Source organism: Eumetopias jubatus, unplaced genomic scaffold, assembly GCF_037043125.1.
Source record: "Eumetopias jubatus isolate StellerSeaLion01/CBP00866 unplaced genomic scaffold, mEumJub1_p1.0 scaffold_10, whole genome shotgun sequence".
In the NCBI taxonomy this organism is placed as follows: domain Eukaryota; kingdom Metazoa; phylum Chordata; class Mammalia; order Carnivora; family Otariidae; genus Eumetopias; species Eumetopias jubatus.
Window position 1 is genome coordinate 38,950,762 of NW_028274816.1, and position 20,142 is coordinate 38,970,903.

General features: G+C 64.3%; 1 protein-coding gene across 2 annotated transcripts in view; it reads left to right on the plus strand.

The window, feature by feature from the left end:
* Positions 1–20,142, plus strand: part of ZFPM1 (zinc finger protein, FOG family member 1) — a 67,390-nt gene that overhangs the window by 29,952 nt on the left and 17,296 nt on the right. The window lies entirely within an intron of this gene.

Below are 20,142 nucleotides of genomic sequence, written 5' to 3' on the forward strand. Positions count from 1 at the left end.
CTCCATAATTCTGGGGAAAGTGGGGTGGCGTGCGGGGGGTGTGGGGCTGCATCTCTGAGCACAGGTATGGCTTGTTCTCAAGGGCTGGGGGTGAGACTGCCCTTGGCTCAGACGTGCAGGTGCAGGAAGCGTTCATTGAGTACCTGCTGTGTACCCGACAGACAGCTATGAGCAGATGATCCTCGGAGTGTGTGTGCAGGGGTGATGAGAGTGAGGCTCGGGCCGTGGCAAGGGGCACATAGGTAGGGCCTTGCCTTGCGGGGTCAGGGAGGGCTTTGCCAGGGCAGAGGGGACCCCCGTTCCTCCTCGGAGGGCCATGGGAAGGAGGGGTTGGCCTGGCGCTCACAACCAGGATGGTGACCCCACCCCTCGGGGAAAGCGAGTCCGCTCTCAGCCCCTCCCACCTGGGTGGGCCATGGTGTTGTCTAGGAGCCGAGCATCCTGGGTAAGACAGTGCTGGGCGTCCCCTCTGCTTCCCCCAGCACAGCGAGCCCGCTGCCCTTCAAACAGACTGGGTTTATGTCCCTCAGCCATCACCCCCCCCACTTCTTGGGGTCCCATTGGTGGCGGGGGGGTGCCCGGGTGTCCTGGTAGATAGGTGGCAGCCATGTGCCCTGTCCCCACCAAGGAGAAGCTGGCCAGGGGGGCTGCAGGGCCATGTGTCCCTGAGGCCCTCAGGGCCTAGTCAGGCATCACTAAGCCACATGCCTACATGCTGGGTGCTTGGGTCCACACTGGGGCCATTCTGCACACAGGACAGTGCCTTAGGGCTGGGCAGGGACCCTGTGGTCAGACTGCTCTCCCTGCCTCAGTTTCTCCAGCTGCAGATGAGGTAACAACGAGGCGGCCCCCACAGAAGCCAGGTCAGCGCTGCCACGGGCCCCATAACCCCTCACATTTCAGTCTTTATCAGGAAACTTCCTGCTGCGATGGGGGGAGCAGGGACCACCCACATGCCTGAGGGGCCCTGACTGAGGCCACAACCACCGGGGAGAGCGTCCATGGGGAGGAAAGCACCAGGCAGCCCCCACACCAGCCTCTGAGGTGGGCACAGCGTGACAAAGGGAGTTGTCCAAGGTCACCCAGCCTGGAAGCAGCAAAGTGGTGTGCAGACCCGACTCCAGGGTACAGACCCAGCTCCTGGGGTGCAAGCCCGGCTCTGGGGGTTCAGGCCCGGCTCCCAGGGTGCAATCCCAGCTCTGGGGGTTCACGCCCGGCTCCGGAGCAGGAGCTGCGATGTGTCAACGCCAGCTTCAGTTGCCACCCCAGGAGGCAACACAGTGCTCACCCCCATTTTATAGATGGGGGCACAGAGGCCCCGAGAGGCTGGGAACTGACCCCAGGGCAGGGGGGTTGGAGCTGGGGTGGCCGTGGTTTAGGGCTGGGGTGCATCCTCCGGGGCTGGGGGGCTCCCTCTCAGCCTCCACAGATAGGAATTTCTGTGCAGTGGGCAGTGATGGGCCGATAAGCCACCACTGGCCAACCGCCGTGGTGCCTGCCCCCTATCAGACCCCGGACAGGCCACACTTATCGTCCGCCAGGGAAGCCAGAGAGGCCCATTGCATCCTTATCTCTGCGGGGCTGCCCGTGCCAGCGATGGGGCAGCAGGGCTTTGCCAGGGTCTGGCCAGGCCAGCGTCCCTGAGGGCAGTGCCCAGCCCAGTGACCTGCCGCGGGAGGGGGGCCTGCCGCCGTGGCCTTTGCCCACAATCCCTGCTCCCCCTCCCCTTGTCTGACCCCTGAGCCCCTCTGCATGTCCTGGGCAAGTCTCTCTCCCTCCCTGTGTCTCTGAGTCTGTGTCTTGCTTCTGGCTGGCCGCTGCTTCTCTGTCCCCAGATGGGGAAAAAGTGCTGGCCCCACCACCTGGCTTGGGGACCGGGCTTGGGGGGTCAGCCTGGGGGACACCGGATACCGTTCTCTTCCAGGATGAAGGGGCTAGCTTGGACCCCAGTGCACCGTGCACTGTCTGGTTTTGGGGGAATGACTGGGCCCCAAGCCTCCGTTTCCCACCCAGACTGCGCAAGGTAGGCCTCGGTCACCTCACAGAGCTTAGGGCTCAGCACGGACCTGGCACGGCACACACTGCTCGTCCCCACCTCCCCTCTCTGGCTGCCATTTGCTAGCCAGGGTTCATGGGGCTCTCGGGGACCCCCTTTGCCCCTGCTGGGACCCACCACCCAGGGAGGCCCAGGAGCCGGTGACCACAGCCCAGCAGAGACCGGGCCTCAGGGCCTCTCGGCCTCAGCATAGCGTGTGCAGTGGAACTGCACTTCTGGTGGTCAAGGCCCAGAGCAGCCGGTCGTGAGCACCCCCAGGAGGCACCCCCAGGGCACCGGGCAGGAGGGCGGCCTCCCAGGAGGGCCTGGACACACCACCAACCCAGGGGCGGTCTTGGATGCGAAAGGGCGTCCTCAACACTAGAGAGCGGGTCCGGGATGCGTGAGGGGCCCATGGTCTCCTAGGCCCGTTCCTGCCCCACCTGATACCTGCTGACCCTGGAGCTCCAAAAGCAGTCTGGGGAGGTGCTCAGGGATGTGTCTTCATTTGAAAGAGTTGTGAGCTCTGTTGGCTTAGCTCTCGAGCGTGACTGGTCCCATGGGAGCCCCCCCCTCCGCCCCCCGCCAACCCCGTCATAGCTTTGCAGAGAGGCAGGATCACAGACCCCCGAGCATACCTGCCCCGGCCTGGGTCCAGCTTTGCCGAGTGACTGTGGACTGGGTGCCTGACCTCTTGGGGCCCCCGTTTCCTCCTGTCCATGCTGGAGCTAGGGAGAACGGTAGCTTCCCGGGGGACCAGCACACAGAGGGCCAGCCGTAGCGTCATCTGCCCGCCCGGGCAGCGTGGGTTCCTCTGGGAAGTGGGGTGTCAGCAGGGTCCACAAGAAGCAGCCACTCTCAGGCCAGAAAGGCCACGAGGCCCTGAGGCAGGGAGAGGCCGCCTTTCGCTTCCCTGTCTGCGGTGTGGTCTCGTTCCCCTCCCCGCCCACTCTCCCCTGCCCTGGGCACGAGAGGTCCCCACTGCGCTTGGAGTCGGTGGGGCCAGGCAGGGTTGCAGACCCAGCTCTGAGCCGGCTCTGTCCCTGCTGTCCTCTGAGCAGCGGGACAGCAGCCCACCTCGGGCCGGCGGGGGCTGGGGCAGAGCCCCCACCCAGTGTTGGATGAATACTCTCTGGACCCTCATGAGTTGGTGTGCGGGGATGTGTGCTCCATGCTGGGAGCTCAGGCCACACCAGCAAGTGAACCACGGAGTGTGCAGGAAAGGGAGGAGATCCTGGCGGACAGGGAGGCCCCCACACGGGCCCCACAGGGCAAGGAGGTCCTCTGGTCACAAGTGGACAGTCTGAGTAAAGGCTCAGGAGTGCGATCGAGGCCTGGTCCGTGGTCTGTAGGGAGGGGGTACAGCCCATGGTGGGGAAGGGCTTGGGGAAAGGGGGTTGCTGGGCTGGGGGGCTTTGAAGGGAAAGGGGGTGGGTGTCAGGAAGGGGGAGAGCTCGGTATTTTTATCTTTGAAATGACCTTGTTCACTGGAGGGGCAGGCTGTTTAAAATTCCGATATGCAAATGACTGAGAGCTGTAATCTGTAATCCCCAAAGCATGTCTGGAGGGCAGCTGGCCAGGAGCTCTCTGCCTGTGAGGGGTCGGCCCCCCGCTCCATGCCCGCCCCCCCGCCCTCCTGCCATCACCCCCTTCCCCACACCCTGTCTCCCCACCTAACATCTAGAAAAAGCAGGTCAGGCAGGCAGGCCAGCCCCTGTTAGGACTGAGAGCCTGTAGGGTCCCATCCTGAGTGGGGGTCCTGGGCCCGTCACCCACCTCCTGGCCCCCATGGGAGCCTCTGTCCCGTGGCAGTCAGCATGCCCTCAGCCTGCCTGGCCAGGTCATGGGGAACTAGATGAAGGGAACAGCTGTGGGGAGTCCCAGGGGGGTCTGGGAGCCTTCTCTGCAACCAGCCTCGTGGCGTGAGGTCCCCTCCCTGCCTGCTTGCCTGGCACAGGGCAGGCGAGAACCAGCTCTCCATCTGCCCCTCTGGGAGCCAAGGTCCAGACACCCCGGCTGGGGAGCAGCGTGCACCCGGCTGCTGAGTGCAGGGCTGTCCACTGCGGGTGCCACATGCCAGGTGGGGAACAGGGAGGTGAACCTGGGAGGCCCACAGGGGCCCCCCACCAGCTCCAGGGACATCAGGTCACTATGAAGAAGGAAGGGGGTGGTCAGAGTCACACTTGGTGGCCAGGCCTGGCTTTGTGATCAGAGCCCCAGGGCAGGGGTCCCTTTCACCCACAAGTGCCTTGGAGCCCAGAACTCTTTCCTGGTGACCACTGTTGACAAAACAAAATCTGACTGGCATCAGGGGTTACCTTTTTTGTCCCCATGTCAGGCCCTGGAGGCAGAGACAGGAAGGCTGACCATGTCCTCGTGGCACTGTAGGTCAGCAGAAGCTTCCCCAAGCTGAGGCCTGAAGGACCAACTGGAGTGGGGAGAGGGTGTCCAGGCATTGAGCTGGCACGTGCAAAGGCCCTGAAGTTTGAGTACAGTGGGTGTGGCTGGAGCATTAGGATGGGCGCAGACTGGTCGGGGTTTGGGCTCAGTGTAGGGAGTATAGATGCCTCTGCTTTCTTGGCTATAAAATGAGAGACTGGAGGGTTTTAAGTGAGGTGTGTGGCTCAGTGCCGTGCAGTGGGTGGGTTGAAAGCGCACCCCCAGAGAGCGTGGTGCTGTAATGGGCCAGAGGAGGCAGCTTTCTCCGGCTCGAGCGCTGAAGCCTCATCCCCCCCACCCCTGGGGTCCTGGGGAGCCTGCTGGAACCTTCGCCCCTGGAGTGTGAGCAAGGGCGTGGGGCTGGCTATCTGGGCCTTGCTCGGCTGACTAATCTCACTGCGGAGTTTCTAGGCAAACCTCAAGGTTTGTTATCGGGCAGCGGGCGGTCGGGCTGCCGAGGCAGGACGGCCTGTCCTGATGGACAGCCTGGGAGATGGACCGATACGGGCTGGCCGTGCGTCCCCTCCCCCTGGCTCGGCATGTGTGGGTGGGAAAAATCATTTCAGCTATTTTGCGTTATCGTGGGGCCTGGCACCGCGGCCCGATAGGCCTATTTGTCTTAGATTAACAGATGGGGGGAGGGGGGAGGGAGAGGGTAATGGCGGATGGCAAGGGTCAGCCTGGGGTCAGCTCCAGAGACCAGACCCAGTGGCTGGGTCAGGAGTCACGTCTTCTGGGCCCCCGGGAAGGGAGTCCACACCATGTGGCCCCCAGGGGATGGGTGCCCTGAGACCCACACAGCACCCTCTGCCCATCCTTGAGCCTCCCCATTTCACAGCTGAGCAGCCCAAGGCTCCAGGAGATGGGGGTCAGCCCCGGAGGCAGGGGTGCTGTGCGTCGCTGCAGTCAGCCTTCCTTCCTGCCCAGGTGTTTACTGAGCACCTGCTGGGGGCCAGGCATGCCGCAGCTGCTGGCCACAGTGGGAGATGGTCCCCCCGCTTAGAGCTGTGTTGTGGGGGGGGACACAGGCCATAGAGCCCAAAGAGCATGGTGTCTAGGGCCCAGGAGTAGGAAGAGAAGGAGGTCATTTATTCACTCCACAAACACTTGGATGTTAGACACCTGCCTGGGCCAGCAGCCTGCAGGCAGCCAGGGAGCTGACGCCTGAGCCCGGGAGACAGAGACTGCATAATACAGGAGCAGTACCCTCATATGTCCGAGGAATAGAGGGGGAGTGATGCCAAGCCCACGCAGCACCCAGACCAGGACAGGGAGGGGGACCACTGTCCCGGGAACAGTGCCCCGGGCAGAGGGCACAGCGGAGGCGAGAGTCCTGAGGCCAGAGTGAGCCCTGCTGCAGCCGGGGTGAGTGCAGGGATGAGAAGGGAGGAGGCAAGCTCAGAGCAAGGGGGCTGCCTTGCATATGTGGTTGTCTAGGAAACGGAGTTCAGGGGCTTCCACCAGCACAGGCCCAGGGTGGTTGGCTGATCGATGGGCCCCTCGGCTGCCCACTGCCCCCTGGCCCCAAGCTCTTTCCATGACATTGGTCCTGGGCCAGAGAGGGGGCCTGGACCTCGGCCTGCGTCCACCGCCACAGCTCAGGCCTGCCCACGTCTCCGAGCAAGGCCTACAGACTGGGCCCCTGGGCCGGGGCTGAGGTGCAGGCCATGCATGAGCCTGTGGCCTGGCCTCTGTTGCTGGCCTGGCCCACACAGATGCCCCCTGTTGCACTACCCAGTGGACGCCAGGGGCCAGGCCGCGCACAGCACCCCAGGAAGGCCATGTGCAGAGGGGCGTCTGTGGTAAGACCTCCCTGTCCCTCCCCGGTGGGGACCCTTGAGGCGTGGAGCTGGCTGTGGCTTCCCCCATGGCTGGGCTGCTGACCCCTTGACCCTGGGCCAGCCCCTCACCGCGGTTAGTGGCTCTTGACAGCGGAGGTGCCATCCACCTGGCACCCCGATGGGCCCTTGGCTGGCTCTGTCTTCCGACTGCACCCCCAACAATGACACAGGGGCCGCACATCCCCCGGGACCAGGACCTGTGAGAGAAACAGATGTTAGCAAGACTCAGACACCGCCGTCCTGCAGCCAGAGTGCATCCCCGTTCGCTCACTAGCCGGTGCTTCTGTTCATTGAGCACCGACTGTGTACCAGCCCCTGTAATAGACACTGAGGACACGGCCTGAACAAGCAGCCCAGCCACCGCCCTCCTGGAGCCACAGGCTGTGGCAGGGACAGCAGTGAGGGGCTCGGACACTGAGCCAGGGATGCAGACTGAGGGAAGCAGGGGGGCTGGTGGGGGGGCAGCACCCGCGGGGTTGGCACAGACCGCGCACGGCTGGGAGAGCAGGCTGCAGACACGCTGGGTAACCCGCCGCATAGAGCTCAGCCCAGCAAAGGCCCTGCAGTGGGTCTGCAGTGGGGGAGGGAGGGCTGGGGGAGGGGCTGACCACCATGTGGGGGTGGACCATAGGGGTTCGTGGGTGGACTCGCGAGACCCGTGAGAAAGCTGATGGAAATTTGACAGCAGATGTCACACCCCCCGTTTTACAGATGGGGAAACTGAGGCTGTCCCATTGCCACCATTGGGCTCTTGAGTGGGGACTGAGCCCGCAGCCCTGCCTCCTGGGGAGTGGCCCCCTCCCAGCCCCATTGCACACGGTTCTTGGCGGCTCCCCCAACCCTTTCCAGGGTGTAGACGCCGCCTGGCGGGGGGCAAGTAGGCAGCTCAGTGGCTGGCAGGGCGTGTGGCTGGGGCCTGAGTCCTCGGCCGCCCGGCAGCGGGTGGGGGCTCAGGCCTGGCCGCCTGCCCTGTGCTGCCCGCTGACCTCACCGGCCTTCCGGGAGCGGCTATCTGTGGCCAGGGTGGCCTATCTCGGCCGCGGGCGCTAATCGAGCCTGGCTTCCTCCTCCGCCCTCCCACCCAGCTTCCTGTCCCAGCCAGACTGGCCCCTGGCCCCAGGCTGTGTCTGAGCGGCGGCCTCGGCCCTACCAGCACCTCCCAAATGTCAGTGCGCTGCAGGTCTGGGTCTGCCTGCCCACACCTGGGGGCCCCTTCCAGAAGTTTTTCCTCCCTGTCCTCCTAGGCCCAAGCTCAGACTCTCCCCAGCCTGGCCGTGTGGCCTTCAGCTCAGCGTGCTCAGCCTGTGGCCTCCGTGGTGTGTTGGCCACAGACACGCACCTGGGAGACACCCAGGGGGTGATGGGGCTGGCGCCTGACGCAGGCCGTTCCCTCCACGGCAGCCACCACGGCTGTCGCCTTCACACAGACCGGCAGGGCTCCTTTCCTGGGACCAGCGCTGGTCCTGCCCCTTGGCTAGCAGAAGGACTCCCCTTGCTGGTGTCGCTGTCCGCCTCCCTGTCCCTCCCCTGTTCCCCCTGGCCGGCGGGGCCCGAGACGGCCTCCAGCTGTCCCCTGTCACTGGGCACCTCAGGCCCACTGTGCCCTTCTGTGGGCTCAGGCTGCTCCTCTGGGATGGGGACAGGGCGTCGGAGCTGTCTGGAGGCATGAGGAGGGCCGGGGACGGGCCTGGGCAGGGCGGGCGGCCAGAGGGCTGCAGGGCACCATGGCCGTGCAGCCTCTGCTGGCGCGTGCCAGGGTCTCGCAGGATCTGCCCCTGCTCCAAGGAGTGGGCTCCTCGGTCACACCCACCTGACAGGGAAACTGAGGCTTGGCGAGGTGCAGCAGCCCTCTCAGACCCAGGATGGGAACCGGGCCCTCCCCGGAGCCCTGCCGCCCACCCCTCGGGCCTCGACACTCCCTTCCCCGAGACCCCTCCCCTTCCACCAGTGCGGGCTCGCTCTTTATTTATTTATTTATTTATTTATTATTCCTCTATCTCTGTGCGTAACTTTTGATTTCCTCATCGTGTTTTTCCATTACGGCGGCGGTGGACGCGGCCGATAAGATCGGTCCCCAGAGATGGGACAAAGGGGCCGCCATTGGCTCGAGGGCTGGTCATATCCTGCCCGAAAGGGCCGAGCTGGGCCTGAAATGTGGCGTGATGCTATCGCGGGGGCTTTTGTGTGTCGTCGCGGGGAGGGGGGACCCCTCACCCGCCCGCCTGCCCCCCGGCCCGGGACCCCCCCTTTGCCCCCGCAGACAGAAGACAGACGGCTCTGCGCCGCCCCCCCGCCCCGGGTCCCCGCAGCGGCCTCGGCAGGTGCTCAGCCAGCCATGGTCTGTGCGGGGCCAGCTGGTCCTTCGCTTCCCGAGCCTGGGTTCTGCCCCCGCCGGGCCGGCGCTCCCAGATGCCCGGCTGGAGCCCCTAGCTCTTGCCTTGACTCAGCAGTTCAGCTCCTGGGAATTGGTCACAGGACAGTCCTCTCTGCATGGACAGGCATCTGGGGGGGGGGGCGAGGAGCGCCATCACAGTAGTCTTGATGATGGGAAGCCATTTATTTAGTAATTTATTTTGCCAACCTGTAGAATTTCTAGAAGAGGGAGAAACGATTCTAAAAGAAGCGAATTCTACAAGGATTCCTAAACACTTGGCCGGCCCATGCATCGCCCTGCGCACACTCGCGTGGGTTGGACACACCCAGCGCTGAAGCCCACAGTCACAGCAGCTCTGGGGCTGACGCCGGGGAGGCCCCACTCTCTGAGCCTTCACTGGTTCTGCATAATTCCCAGTTGCCCTGCCCCAGGGCAGCAACAGCCCGTTCCCTGATGGCCCAGGACCTTGCTGCGTCTCGGAGGACACGTGCCACCGCCCTGGTAGACGAGCGAGGGGTGAGGTGTGGAGGTGGGAGTGAGCCCCGTGCGCCGGAGGCCGAGACGCCCCGCGGAGCCCAGCGGTGGGCTCCAGCCAGATTCGGGGCCCAGTGGGGAGCCTGAGGGTTCCTGAGCAGAGGAGAGGCAGGAAGGAGCTGGGCTTCTGTCCATGACCCTCACCCACTTCCCCTGCCCTGGCCCAGCCCTGTTCTCCTGCCTCCCCCTCCAGGGGCATGAAGGACAGAGCACGGGATGCAGTTGGACCCCTGGGCTTGAACTCCGTCACCCCCCTCACTGTGTGGCCAGGTCCTCTCTGACCCTTGGCCTCGTCTGGGAAGGGGGAGAAGAGCCACCCTGGTGGCGTGGCGGGGGAGGGGGAGGGGCGGGTCTGAGGACCGGGTTGCTCAGCGCCGAGAAAGCAGGTGTCTGCAGGTTCCGTGTGCCGTGCAGGCCCAGGCCTCTCCCTGGGTCCCAGCCTCCCTCCCCATGTGAGAGCACCTCCTTCGTGGGTGGGGCAAATGAGAGGGGCAGGGCTCATAGAGGATCAGCAGGTGCTCAGGGACTATTGGCTTTTCTGGAAGGATCTTTGTAATCCCTAAGGGGTTCACTGGGCCGTAGGCGGTGACAGTGTCATGTTCTTCCTGACGTTGGCTGACCTCGGTGCCTGCTGCTGCCCCCCCCAACCCCCCCCCCGGTTGGAGGCGGGCACCTGCCAGGCGGGGGTCACTACCCAGGGCCATCCCTCCACCCTTGCGACCACCCGGCCTCTGACCAACCCTCACTTACCACCCTCCATTTACAGAGGGGCGACTGGACCTAGACCCCTGGCCACACCCCAGCCCAGGCGGGGAGCAGGGTAGGCTGGCCAGGCCAGAGGCCAGGAGGTAGTGAGCTGGAGGCCGGATGGGCAGGAAGGGCCCTCGGTGGCGTCGGCCCCTGGAAAAACAGGGGCAGGGGCCAGGACGCCGATAGGAGCCCGAGAGGCTGTTTGCACGGGAGGCATTTTCTTTACCTTCTCACACAGCCTGCTTCCAGCCCGCCGCCAGTACAAGGCAGGGCTGGGGAGAGCCGGGGACCCCCACCCCAGCTCCCAGGCCTCAGGGTCTCCCAGGAGCTAATGGGACTCCCTCTCCCTGATTCATAGCTGGGAAGACTGCGGCCCAGAGACCCAGGACAGTTGGCTTTTCGAGAAGGCTGGAGGGACCATGAGTTCTCACACTCGGAGGTGCCGGGAAGGTGGTGTTCTCAGGCCCCGTGGGGCTGAGGGGGAGGCCCCGTCCAGGGTGCAGAGCAGGGCAGTACTGCGGGCCCAACACGGAGACCACCCATGGGTCTCGGGCCCTGCCTCTCACCCTGTGTCTCCTCTTGCCAGTTGAGCAGCTCTTGGCTTTGCCCGGACAGGGGCAGTGTCTTGAGAGCACAACCCCACCCCCAGGGAGCTCTGGTTGGGGTTCAGATGAGGCGATCAGAGCTCAAGGCAGCCCCTGCCGTAACCTCCCCCAGACCTCACTCTGAGCTGCCCGCAGGGCCCCTACCAGCGACCCGGGGCCTCGTCCAGATGGCTCCGCCCCATCCCAGCCCCCACAGACCCCCTTCCCTTCGTGTTGCTGACCCCCCAGTGGTGAAGGGCCCCCGCAGGCCCCACCCTGCCGGCGATTCCCAGGAGGCCCTAGCTCCACCATTAGCTGGGGCCAGGGTTCAGCCCGATAAAGATGGGCTGTTGTTCTGTGTCAAAAAATCAATAATTTCCAGCGATGTTCCAGCGATAGGAAGAGAAGTTCCCAGGCCCCAGCTGGTGGGTGGGGCAGGGGCAGAGCTGGGGGCTGTGGCATCAGGGGCCTCCCTCCCTGCCCACTTCTAACCCCACTGGCCAGTGGTGCACACCCACAGTGGTCCGAGGGCAGCTCCAGGAGACCTAGGCCCAGCCCTCCCCGTCCTGGCCTGCCCCGCCCCCCAAGCTACCCTTTGTAGAAGGCCTGGCCCTCCCCAGGGCCGGACGGGGGTGTGGGAAGCTGGAGCCTGTGGGGCGGGAGGACCTGGGCTCCCGCGTGTCTCCCCGGGACCAGGCCCCTTCTCCCGGGCCCTTGGCTTGTCGGCTGCTCTGGGGGGCCCAGCACTGGTTCTGGCTCCTGCCACCATCCTCCAGACGCAGCTGCCCCCTGGGTCCCCGGCACCGTCAGCACCTTCGAGACACAGCCGTCGGTGAGCCCAGCCCGAGGGAGAGCCCATCAGAGAGGCTGTGTTCATGGACCATGAGCGTCCACCCCCCAGCACTAGAGGTGGGGAGCGGGGCTCAGGGTACAAGGAAGCTGGCAGCAGGGAGGGGCTGGTAGCCGATGGCATCATCCCCCCTGCCTGCATGAGGGCACAGGCACACGGAGGTCCCAGCCAGGGTGTCCAGGGCCATGCCCTGGGGTGGGCACTGTGCCCAGCACCCACTGGCCCACGGCGGAGCCGGCCTCCACGTGGCCCTGCCGGCCGCGACCCCTGCAGCTGGCTCCCAGGAATGTTGCCTGCCTGCCAGCCGGCCCGGACCCAGGCCGGCCCCACGTGACACAGCCACCCAGCCACAGTGCTGGGTGGCTGAAGGAAGGTTAGAACACGTGGCACCACGCCCAGGGGACAGCGCACCCCAGGCAGGTCGTTTCCTGCGGGAGGAGCTCGAGAGGAGGCCTCAGGGTCTGAGCTCTGGGACCCACCTGCTCCAGCCCAACCCCGGCTGCTCAGGAAGGAAGGTTCTGGGCTTGAAGCCCTTTGAAAACCTCTCGCCTGGATGAGAAGGAAACCCCCCTCCGGGGAGGACTCAGGCCCAGCACACCCCACCCAACCTGGACACTTGGGGGGCCTGGGGGCCAGGTGAGGCTGGACACCTGCAACCAGGCCCAGAGGCCAGCAGGAGCCAGGCCCGAGAAGCTGGAGGCTGCAGACGGTGGGTGGCGGGACTGGGGTGGGCCCCCCAGGATGTCCTGTGTGGTGGGTCAGGATGCTGCCCGGGAAGGGGCTCCTCTCTGATGTTCCCTGGTCCTGGTCTCAGTCACATCCCCTGTGCTGGGCACCGCGTGATAGAAGCTAATGTCGAGACGGCCGGCTGGAGGCCTGGCCCTGTGGCGGCCCCCAGAGTGGGTGCAGGGGGTGGGGCATCGTCCCGGAGAGAGGCCTTCCCTCTCTGAGGAGCCATAGCCCTGCAGGACCGCGAGCCTGGCCCTGCCGGGGCATGGAGCTGGAAGGCCCAGATCGTAGGTGAAACAGAGTTTCTCAACGATGACGGCCAGCGGTCCTTGTTTTTATGTGTCCTCGGGTCACAGGTCCTGGCCCTCTGGCTGCCCTCCCAGGGGTGCTCTATGGGGTTGCTGGGGCCAGAGGCAGGGTGAAGACCCTCACACACCCCAGGTCCCTGAGAGCCACTAACGTGCTGAGACCTCAAGTGATTTGGCTCCTGAGCCGGGGACCGCATGTGTGTCCGTGCCCACCCCCCACCCGTGTTACTGGCCAGCGGCAGCACGTGTCCAGTGACCCTCTCTCGTGGCCACGCCAGATGCCGTGGGGCCGCCACCTGCACGTACAGCCTGGGCATGAGGGTCACTTCCTGGCCCGGCCACTTGATATGCCAGATCCGTGTGAGTGCAGACGTGCTGGCTGAGTTGGGGTCAGAGTGACCTCAGACAATCCCTCAACTTCTCCAATCCTTGCTTTTCTCAACTGGCAGAGAGCACGGGAGATGGACCCCACTGTTTTTCCCCAAAAGCTTTTTGAGCCATGTCCCCCCAACCCCTTGTCCCCATTACTCACAGATGGGAGCCTGGGGCCTGAGATGGGGTGGGCTGTGCCCAAAGGGGCCTTGGAATCAGGCTCTACCCAGTGTTTCCTGATGTGGCATTCAGGAATGGCTTGGTCCAGGGGACATGCTGGCTGGCTGGGGGCCCAGGCTGTGTGGGCATACCTGCACTCCCCATGCCCTACAAGGTGAGATAGCACGAAGGACACCCCAAGCCTGTCAGCACCCCAGCGGGAGTCTTGCCACTGCCCCAGGCCTGAGGAGGCCAGCCCACAGAAGAGACAGCAGCAGGGCAGGCCCCCTGTGGGGTAGCTGACAGCCCCCCGGGGAACTGGGACCTTGCTGATCCACCCGAACACAGCCCCACGCCTTCCTCATGCCCCAAGACAAGGACCTCCTGCTCAGCCTGTCCCCAGCCCCCCTCCTCTGGCCTTGTTGCCCCATCTGTACATAAGAAGCAAAAATAGGGGCTTGACAGGATGGGCCCAGCAGGTGAAGATGTTCCCAGAAGCTGATGGGAACTTGCCCTCCCCCCAGACAGTTCTCCCCAAGCACAGATTTGCCCCCTCCAGCCAGATCCTGGGAGGATGGTGCACACCATGGCACCCGCACAGAACCAGCCCTCCCATCCCGTCCAAGAGGCTCTGTGGCCACAGGCCTGGGGTTCCCAAGCTTCGGGGGGCGCCCACCCACCTGGCTGGGCTCTCTGTTCACAAGATAACTGTCCAGGAGGTGGCCCTCCGTGCCTGCCCATGGCCCCTGTTTGGTGTATCCGTGTGACCAGGCTCTGCCCGCCGTACGCAGGTCCCAAATCTCCCCACGTGCTGAGGCTGGGGGTACCCAGCTGGGCAGCTGGTGGGGGCAGCCGCTGTGGCCCACCACTGAGGACTTGGAGGAGGGACTGGGGGTCCTGCAGTGCTCTATAGGCTCTGTAGGAAGTCCCATCACCGCCAGGGGTGGGCTCTGGTGCCATCATTTTAGGAGTGGGGCGCCCTGAGCCCAGAGCGGTTGAGAGCCTGGCCAGCGTCACGTGGGCACCGCCGTGGCCTGGCTGGATGTCCCCTGGGGCTGTGGCGGGGCCGCGTGTGAGTGCTCCCTGCACGCCCGCTGTGTCCTTCATGCGCCACACGTCCCCTCACCTTGCACTGACCTGGGAGGCGAGGGCTCTTCTCCCCTATTTCACATCAGCAGAAACCGAGCGCTAGGAGGGAGGTGACCCACGTGGCTGGGAGATGTCCGTGCTGGGACACAGATCCGGGGTTCTAGAGCTCCCAGGGCTGGCAGAGACTCCTGCATCATCCCCAGTGCGGGGGTTCGCAGGGGTCCGCCTTCCACCCCCTCCTCCAGGTGGCGCAGTTCCAGAAGGACCCTCAGACCCTGGACACGGCAGTGGCCTCTGTCCGTCTAGGACCTCACCTGCCACCGAGCTATGGCTTGCCCCGTCAAGAGGGCTATGTTGGGGGCAGAAAAAGGGCTGGACTTGACAGCCGGTGACCTTGGGCAAGTCACGCCACCCTCAGGAACACGGGCATAGGCCTCTAGGCTGATGCCCCCGGCTGGGGGTGGGGCCCAGGGGGCTGCACCTGCAGGGGAGGGGCCGAGCGAGTAAGGGAAGGGCCTGCCTGGCCCCTCATTGTGGGACAGCTTGTGCCAGCCGGTGCCCCCCACGCCACCCCACTTCCCCCCGCCGGCCCTGCTGTGCCCTGTGACCTTGAGAGAGTCACTCACCCTCTCTGGGCCTGGTTTCCATGCTGATAGAGGACGTGTTGGAAACACACACAGCCTCCTAGCCTGCCCCACTCTGGGCCCACACCCACAGAGACTTCTGGAACCCCGCAGGGTGGGGCCGGCTCGGCCCTGGGGCTTTCTTCCTCTCCCTCTCCCTCTTTCTCTCTCTCTCTCTTTTTTTTGTGTGTGTGTGTGTGTGACTTTTATCAAAGGCAAACAGTGTGATCCCTGAGATAGGGCCGCTCCCGACAAGGCGGGGGCCAGCTGGCCCTTGGGAGGCACAGGGTGGGGCAGGCGATGGGCCAGTTGGATCAGTGAGCGTTGGCATTGGCCCCAGAGCCCACCGTGAGGGCGGGGGGCTGCAGGGCAGCTGGGCTTGCCGCTCTGCTCTGGAGACCACCGGCCATTACCACGAGCACCACCTGGCCCCTGGAAGGAGAAGCCAGCCTGTGGGGTGCAGAGGTAGCCCCTGAGCTCGGATACTCCCACAGACCACAGGGCTGCCTCCAGTCAGAGCCACAAGCCAGCCGCAGGCGTGGGAGGCCAAGACCTGATGCGCTCGGGGTCAGAGCCCCGGCCCCTCCGTCGGAAAGGAGGTCAGGTCTGGGCACAGTGGCTGCACCCCTGCCGTGGAACCTCGAGCTCTCTGGGCCGCTTCTGCAGGCCAGAGCCGCCGCCTCACTGGCTCACTGTGCGCATTGTGGAGGTTGGCCCCCAAGGGCTCTGCAGGGCACGAGGCAGAGCCGGGCCGGGGGCCGTGGCTCAGTGGCCACCCTGGGCTGGGCCCCACGACCCAGGACAGCCCAGGGAGAGGAAGAGCAGTGCTGGCCTCTCAGACTGACATGCTCGCCTTTACCCTCAGAGCTACCGGCCCGGCTTGGAAACTGAGGCCAGCGGGCGCTGGGCAGCGGCGGGACCCGGCCGTGGCCTGCTGATCCCAGACGCCAGGTCTCTCACCCGGCCACCCCCTCTGTCGGGACCCCGGAAGGGGCAACCTTCAGCCCTGCCTCCTTTGTCCCCTTGGGACGCTGTCGGAGGGCTTTGAGACCCAAACCGACATTTAAATCATGTAAATATGCAAGGGCTGAATTCTCTCGTCTGGTTCCTCCCAGATGCTTGGGGGGCGAAATTGAATCCCGCTGCGGCGTGTTTGTTCTTGAAATAATGTGTGTGGGGTTGTTTGCCAGAATGAATTAGTCCTTGCCCTGATGCGGTGTCTGTAGTGAGAGCCCGACCCCCATGGGGGCCTGCCCCCTCCCCGAGGAGACCAGTACGGAACGGGAAACTGAGGACACAGCAGGAGTCAGCCTGCCGCGCACACCCACCTCCCTTCCAGCGGCGTCCCCGTCGCCCTGCCACCTTCTGCATCAGCCCAGAAAAGGGTGTCGGGGACCTGGCCGTGAGCGTGGCTGGGGCTCTGGTGCACCTCTCACCTCCCCGTCGCGGGTCTTGAGCCCGTAGCTTAACCTCTCTGAGCCCCAATGTCCTCCTCTGTGCGTGGGGGAGAACTTCAGTGGACTGTACCAGGCGCGTGGCTAAGGCTCCATGAATGGGGCCAGGAAGCGTGTTGGGATCATGCGTTCTCAGGGCGGGTGGCATCACCCCCGTAGCTCACTACGGGGATGGAGGCCAGCACCGGGCTGGAGCTGGGAAGAGAAAGTAGCCAGATCACAGGAGGCTGCCCAGGAAAAGGACACCTCCACCTGGAAGCCCACCCCAACTGGCCCACCCTCCCAGCTGCCACCGCCCATGTTTCCTGGGAGACATAGAGGGCAAGAGGCTATGGCTCCCTCATCGCTGTACCAGGTGCCCACACAGGGTTTTGTGACTGAGTGAGCACTGAGCCCCGAGGCCAGAGACAGAGCCTGCAGTGTGGCTGGGGTGCTCGTGGCCCCAGGTTTCCTGTGTGTGTGGTTGGGAGCTGTCTCTTCGGCCACCACGGGTCCTCTGGCTATTATAGAGGCTGTTTAAAAATAACTGTGTCTTCCTGCCTGTCAGTCCCTGCCCGCCAGCCCCGCGTCTCCCACCCCTTCGCCCCTTGCCCTCACTCATCTATACTTTTATTTCATTCTTGGCCTTGAGCTGAACCCTTATGAGGCTCCCAGGCCTGCCAGGAGTGGGTGGCCCCACCCACCCCACTTTGCTGATGCAATTTTGCTTCTGGTTAGGAGAGGGTCTCTGGCAGGTGCTAACTAGGCTCCAATACCCTTGACCCTGTTTCCACCATGCAAAAGGTTGGACAGGAACTGTTTGCTAGAAATAGCTTATCTGAGTAGATGGATGTTGAACATCACCAGGGCCACCATATACAGTTGCCCAGGTTGTGCACTGTAACAAGGGCTCTGGGTGAGCTGGGGCTGAGATCCAGCCATGTTCCCCTCCCCCAGCCAGGTACCTGCCACAGCCCTTCCTAATGCACAGCCCTTCAGAGCCGGCCTCCCTGAAGCAGAAAGGTGGGTTTTCGTGGTGAGCATTGACCTATCCCCAGCCCAAGTTCCTCGGTTCCCTGGCCTCCTCACCTCTCCCAGGCCTGAGTGGGTTCTGCCCTCAGGCTTGCAGAATGGCAGCCTTTATCGGGGGCCAGCCTTCCCTCTGGCAATGCATGATACCCAGAAGATGGAGTGTGGCTGCCGTGGGAAACACCAGCCACACTGTTATCTGGCAGGCTCGGCCCACCGGCCCTGGGGCTCCGATTAGGGAGCGTGGCTGTTTGCCTGTGGGTGCCCACGTGGGCAGGATGGGGAGGCACACTGGCTCGGCTCCTTCCCTCTATCACCACGAGGCCGGGGCCCTGAGACAGCCCAGGGCTGCCCCCACTCCTCCTCCACTCTCAGGGACCCCCGCACCAGCCCCCCACACACTGAATTCCCAGTTGCTCCTCCCATGGGAAGGTGGGCCACCAGCCTCAGGTGGAAGGTGTCATGTCCTAATGGGGGCTCCGTGCCCGACGAGGCCAGAATGGGCTCCTTCCACATGCTCTGGAGGCTGACAGGGAATGAGGTGGAAATGGAGGGGCTCCCGGTCACCTGCCCTGTCTCGTCTGGGGTCCCAGCAGGAGAAATGCAGTCCAGAGAGGCGTGCGACCATCCCTGGTCAGAGGCCCAAGTGCGAGCCGAGCCCGGATTGCTCTGAGGTTTCTGGTTGCCCGCAGAGGGGCAGGCTGCAGCATGAGGACACTGGACAGTTCCTCCTTGACCCCCCGCCCCCCGCCATGGGCTGGGGAGTCAGGGTGGGAGGTGCCCAGGCTCAGTCCATCACGAGCTCCCCACCAGCCTCGGATGGCTTGGCAGATGGGTGGACGACAAATGAGTCCCCGCAAGCTTGCCTTTAGACAGCCTTCTCTTCCTCCTATGCTCCCTCATGCACGCCCGTCCCCTGAGGGCCAGCGGGCGGGAACCAGAGACCCACGTACACCCAGGGGCCTGGGTTCAGACCCTGACATCCCGCTGCCAGCTTCGTGACCTCTCGAGGCCTCAGTGTCCTCGCCCGTACCGGGGGCGTAAAGAGAGGGCCCACTCCATCAGACCACTGGAGCAGGGGTGGGTGACTGTGCCGGCTGGGTCACACTCCCATCCCTGAGGATGGGGCCTGCGGGGCCAGGGAGGGGGTGGCCCATGGGCAGCGCCCTGGGCGGGGGCCCAGGGGCCCTGGTTGGGCTGGCAAGGGACATGGCCCCTCATGAGCGAGCTGCAAAGGGACAGAGCCAGTCTCTGCCCCCCTCTCTGGGGGGCTGATAAAGGGGCGCCGGCCTCCTCAGGCTTGACCTGGTCCCCTGCCATCTTATCTGCCCCTGGGAAGACAAGGACCCAGTTAGAACGTTTTAGCTGGGCCTCCTGGCGTATTTACACCTTATCTCTGCCATTAGGCCGGCAGTTATCTGATAATCGGGCCCATTAAGGCCACAGCCTGCCCGATCGGGGCTCCAGGAAGTGGGGCTGCCGCCACAGCGCTTGCTTGGGGACCAGGCCAGGCCACGTGAGGCCTCCATGGGCCCAGGCAGCCCCGATGGCACCCAAGGTACAAGGTGGCCCAGCCTTCCTGGGCAGAGGGCGTGGGAGCAGGGAAGGGACCGCCCTCTGAGGGCGTGACCACCGCATGCCCTTGTCCCACGAGGCTCAGGCAGAGCAGGTGACATGCCCGGTGTGAATCTCCCAGGGTGTCCCCGACACACACAACCTTGGGGTCTTAACACATCAGAAATCTGTTTTCTCCACACTGGAGCGCTGAGCCGCGCTCCCTCTGGAGGCTCTGGGGGGAGGGTCCTTCCTCTCTCCCCAGCTCCAGGGGCTACAGTGCGGCTTCCTCTTGACCCCATCACTCTGGTCTCTGCCTGTCTTCACGTGGCCGCCTTCTCTGTCTCTTCTGTGTGTCTTTTATAAGGACATCTGTCGTTGGATTTAGGGTCCTACCTTAAATCCAGGATGGTCTCCTCTCGGGCTTCTAACTTGATTACATCTGCAAAGACCCTTTTTCCAAATAAGTGCACATTCACAAGTTCTAGGTGGAGGTGTCTTCCGGGCGCCATCATTCAGCCCATTGTAGAAGGTCCTGTGGACCGCGCAGTGAGGCTGGGCTGAACCCGGGAGCCTGAATGCAGACCCTGTCCGACCCCACGTCCCGCCCTGGGGAGAATGACATTCTCAGGGACTCAGAGCAGAGGCCCGTCTGTCTGTAGAAATGTGACCACATCCTGTGGTGGCCCTCCAACACGTGCCACGGGGGCCACCGCCTGGGCCATGGGAGCTGTCGGCGCCTGGAGAGTTTGCAGCCCCGCCCCCCACCATGGCACAGGTGGCCGCAGCCCCCGAGCGTCTTACACCCTGAGCTAGGAGAGGCCATGCAGAGAGGCAGGAAGACTCAGGGCCCAGACCTTTCCAGAAAGTGAGTGGCGGTCCTGGGAGGGTGGTTGGGGGCAGCAGCATTCTGGGGACAGTCCCTGTCCCTGCCGATCTGCAGGGAGTGAACGGAGCCAACGTCAGGACCACCCAGGGGCAGATTCTGGCTTCGCCGAGGGCCATGGGGAGGTGCGTGGCTCTTTGACTTGGTTTCCCCTCTGAACTGTGCTAAGCGTGTTGGTGGATGAACGCATTCAAGCCTCGTGCAGCGCCAGGAGACAGGAAGTCTTAGAGATGGGGAAATCAGGGCCCAGCATTTCCACAGCCTCCGCCACAGGCTTGCTGTGTGGATGTGGGGGGCTCAGGCTGGTGGGGGGGGCTGGGAGGACTCTGTGCGGAGACCAGGAGGCAAGCCTCATCCACCTCCTCGCCCTCCACCGTGTGCCCCCCTAACGTAAGCTGCGGGGTTGACCCAAGTCCATGCGTGCATCCTGGGCACGGGCAGGTGCTACAGGAGACACGTGTCCTCACAGAGCAGCCATGGTCCTACCGGCTCAAATCCAGCCACAGACACCCCCTCCCGTCTCTGCTGTCCCCCAGACAAGGGCTTGCTGCCG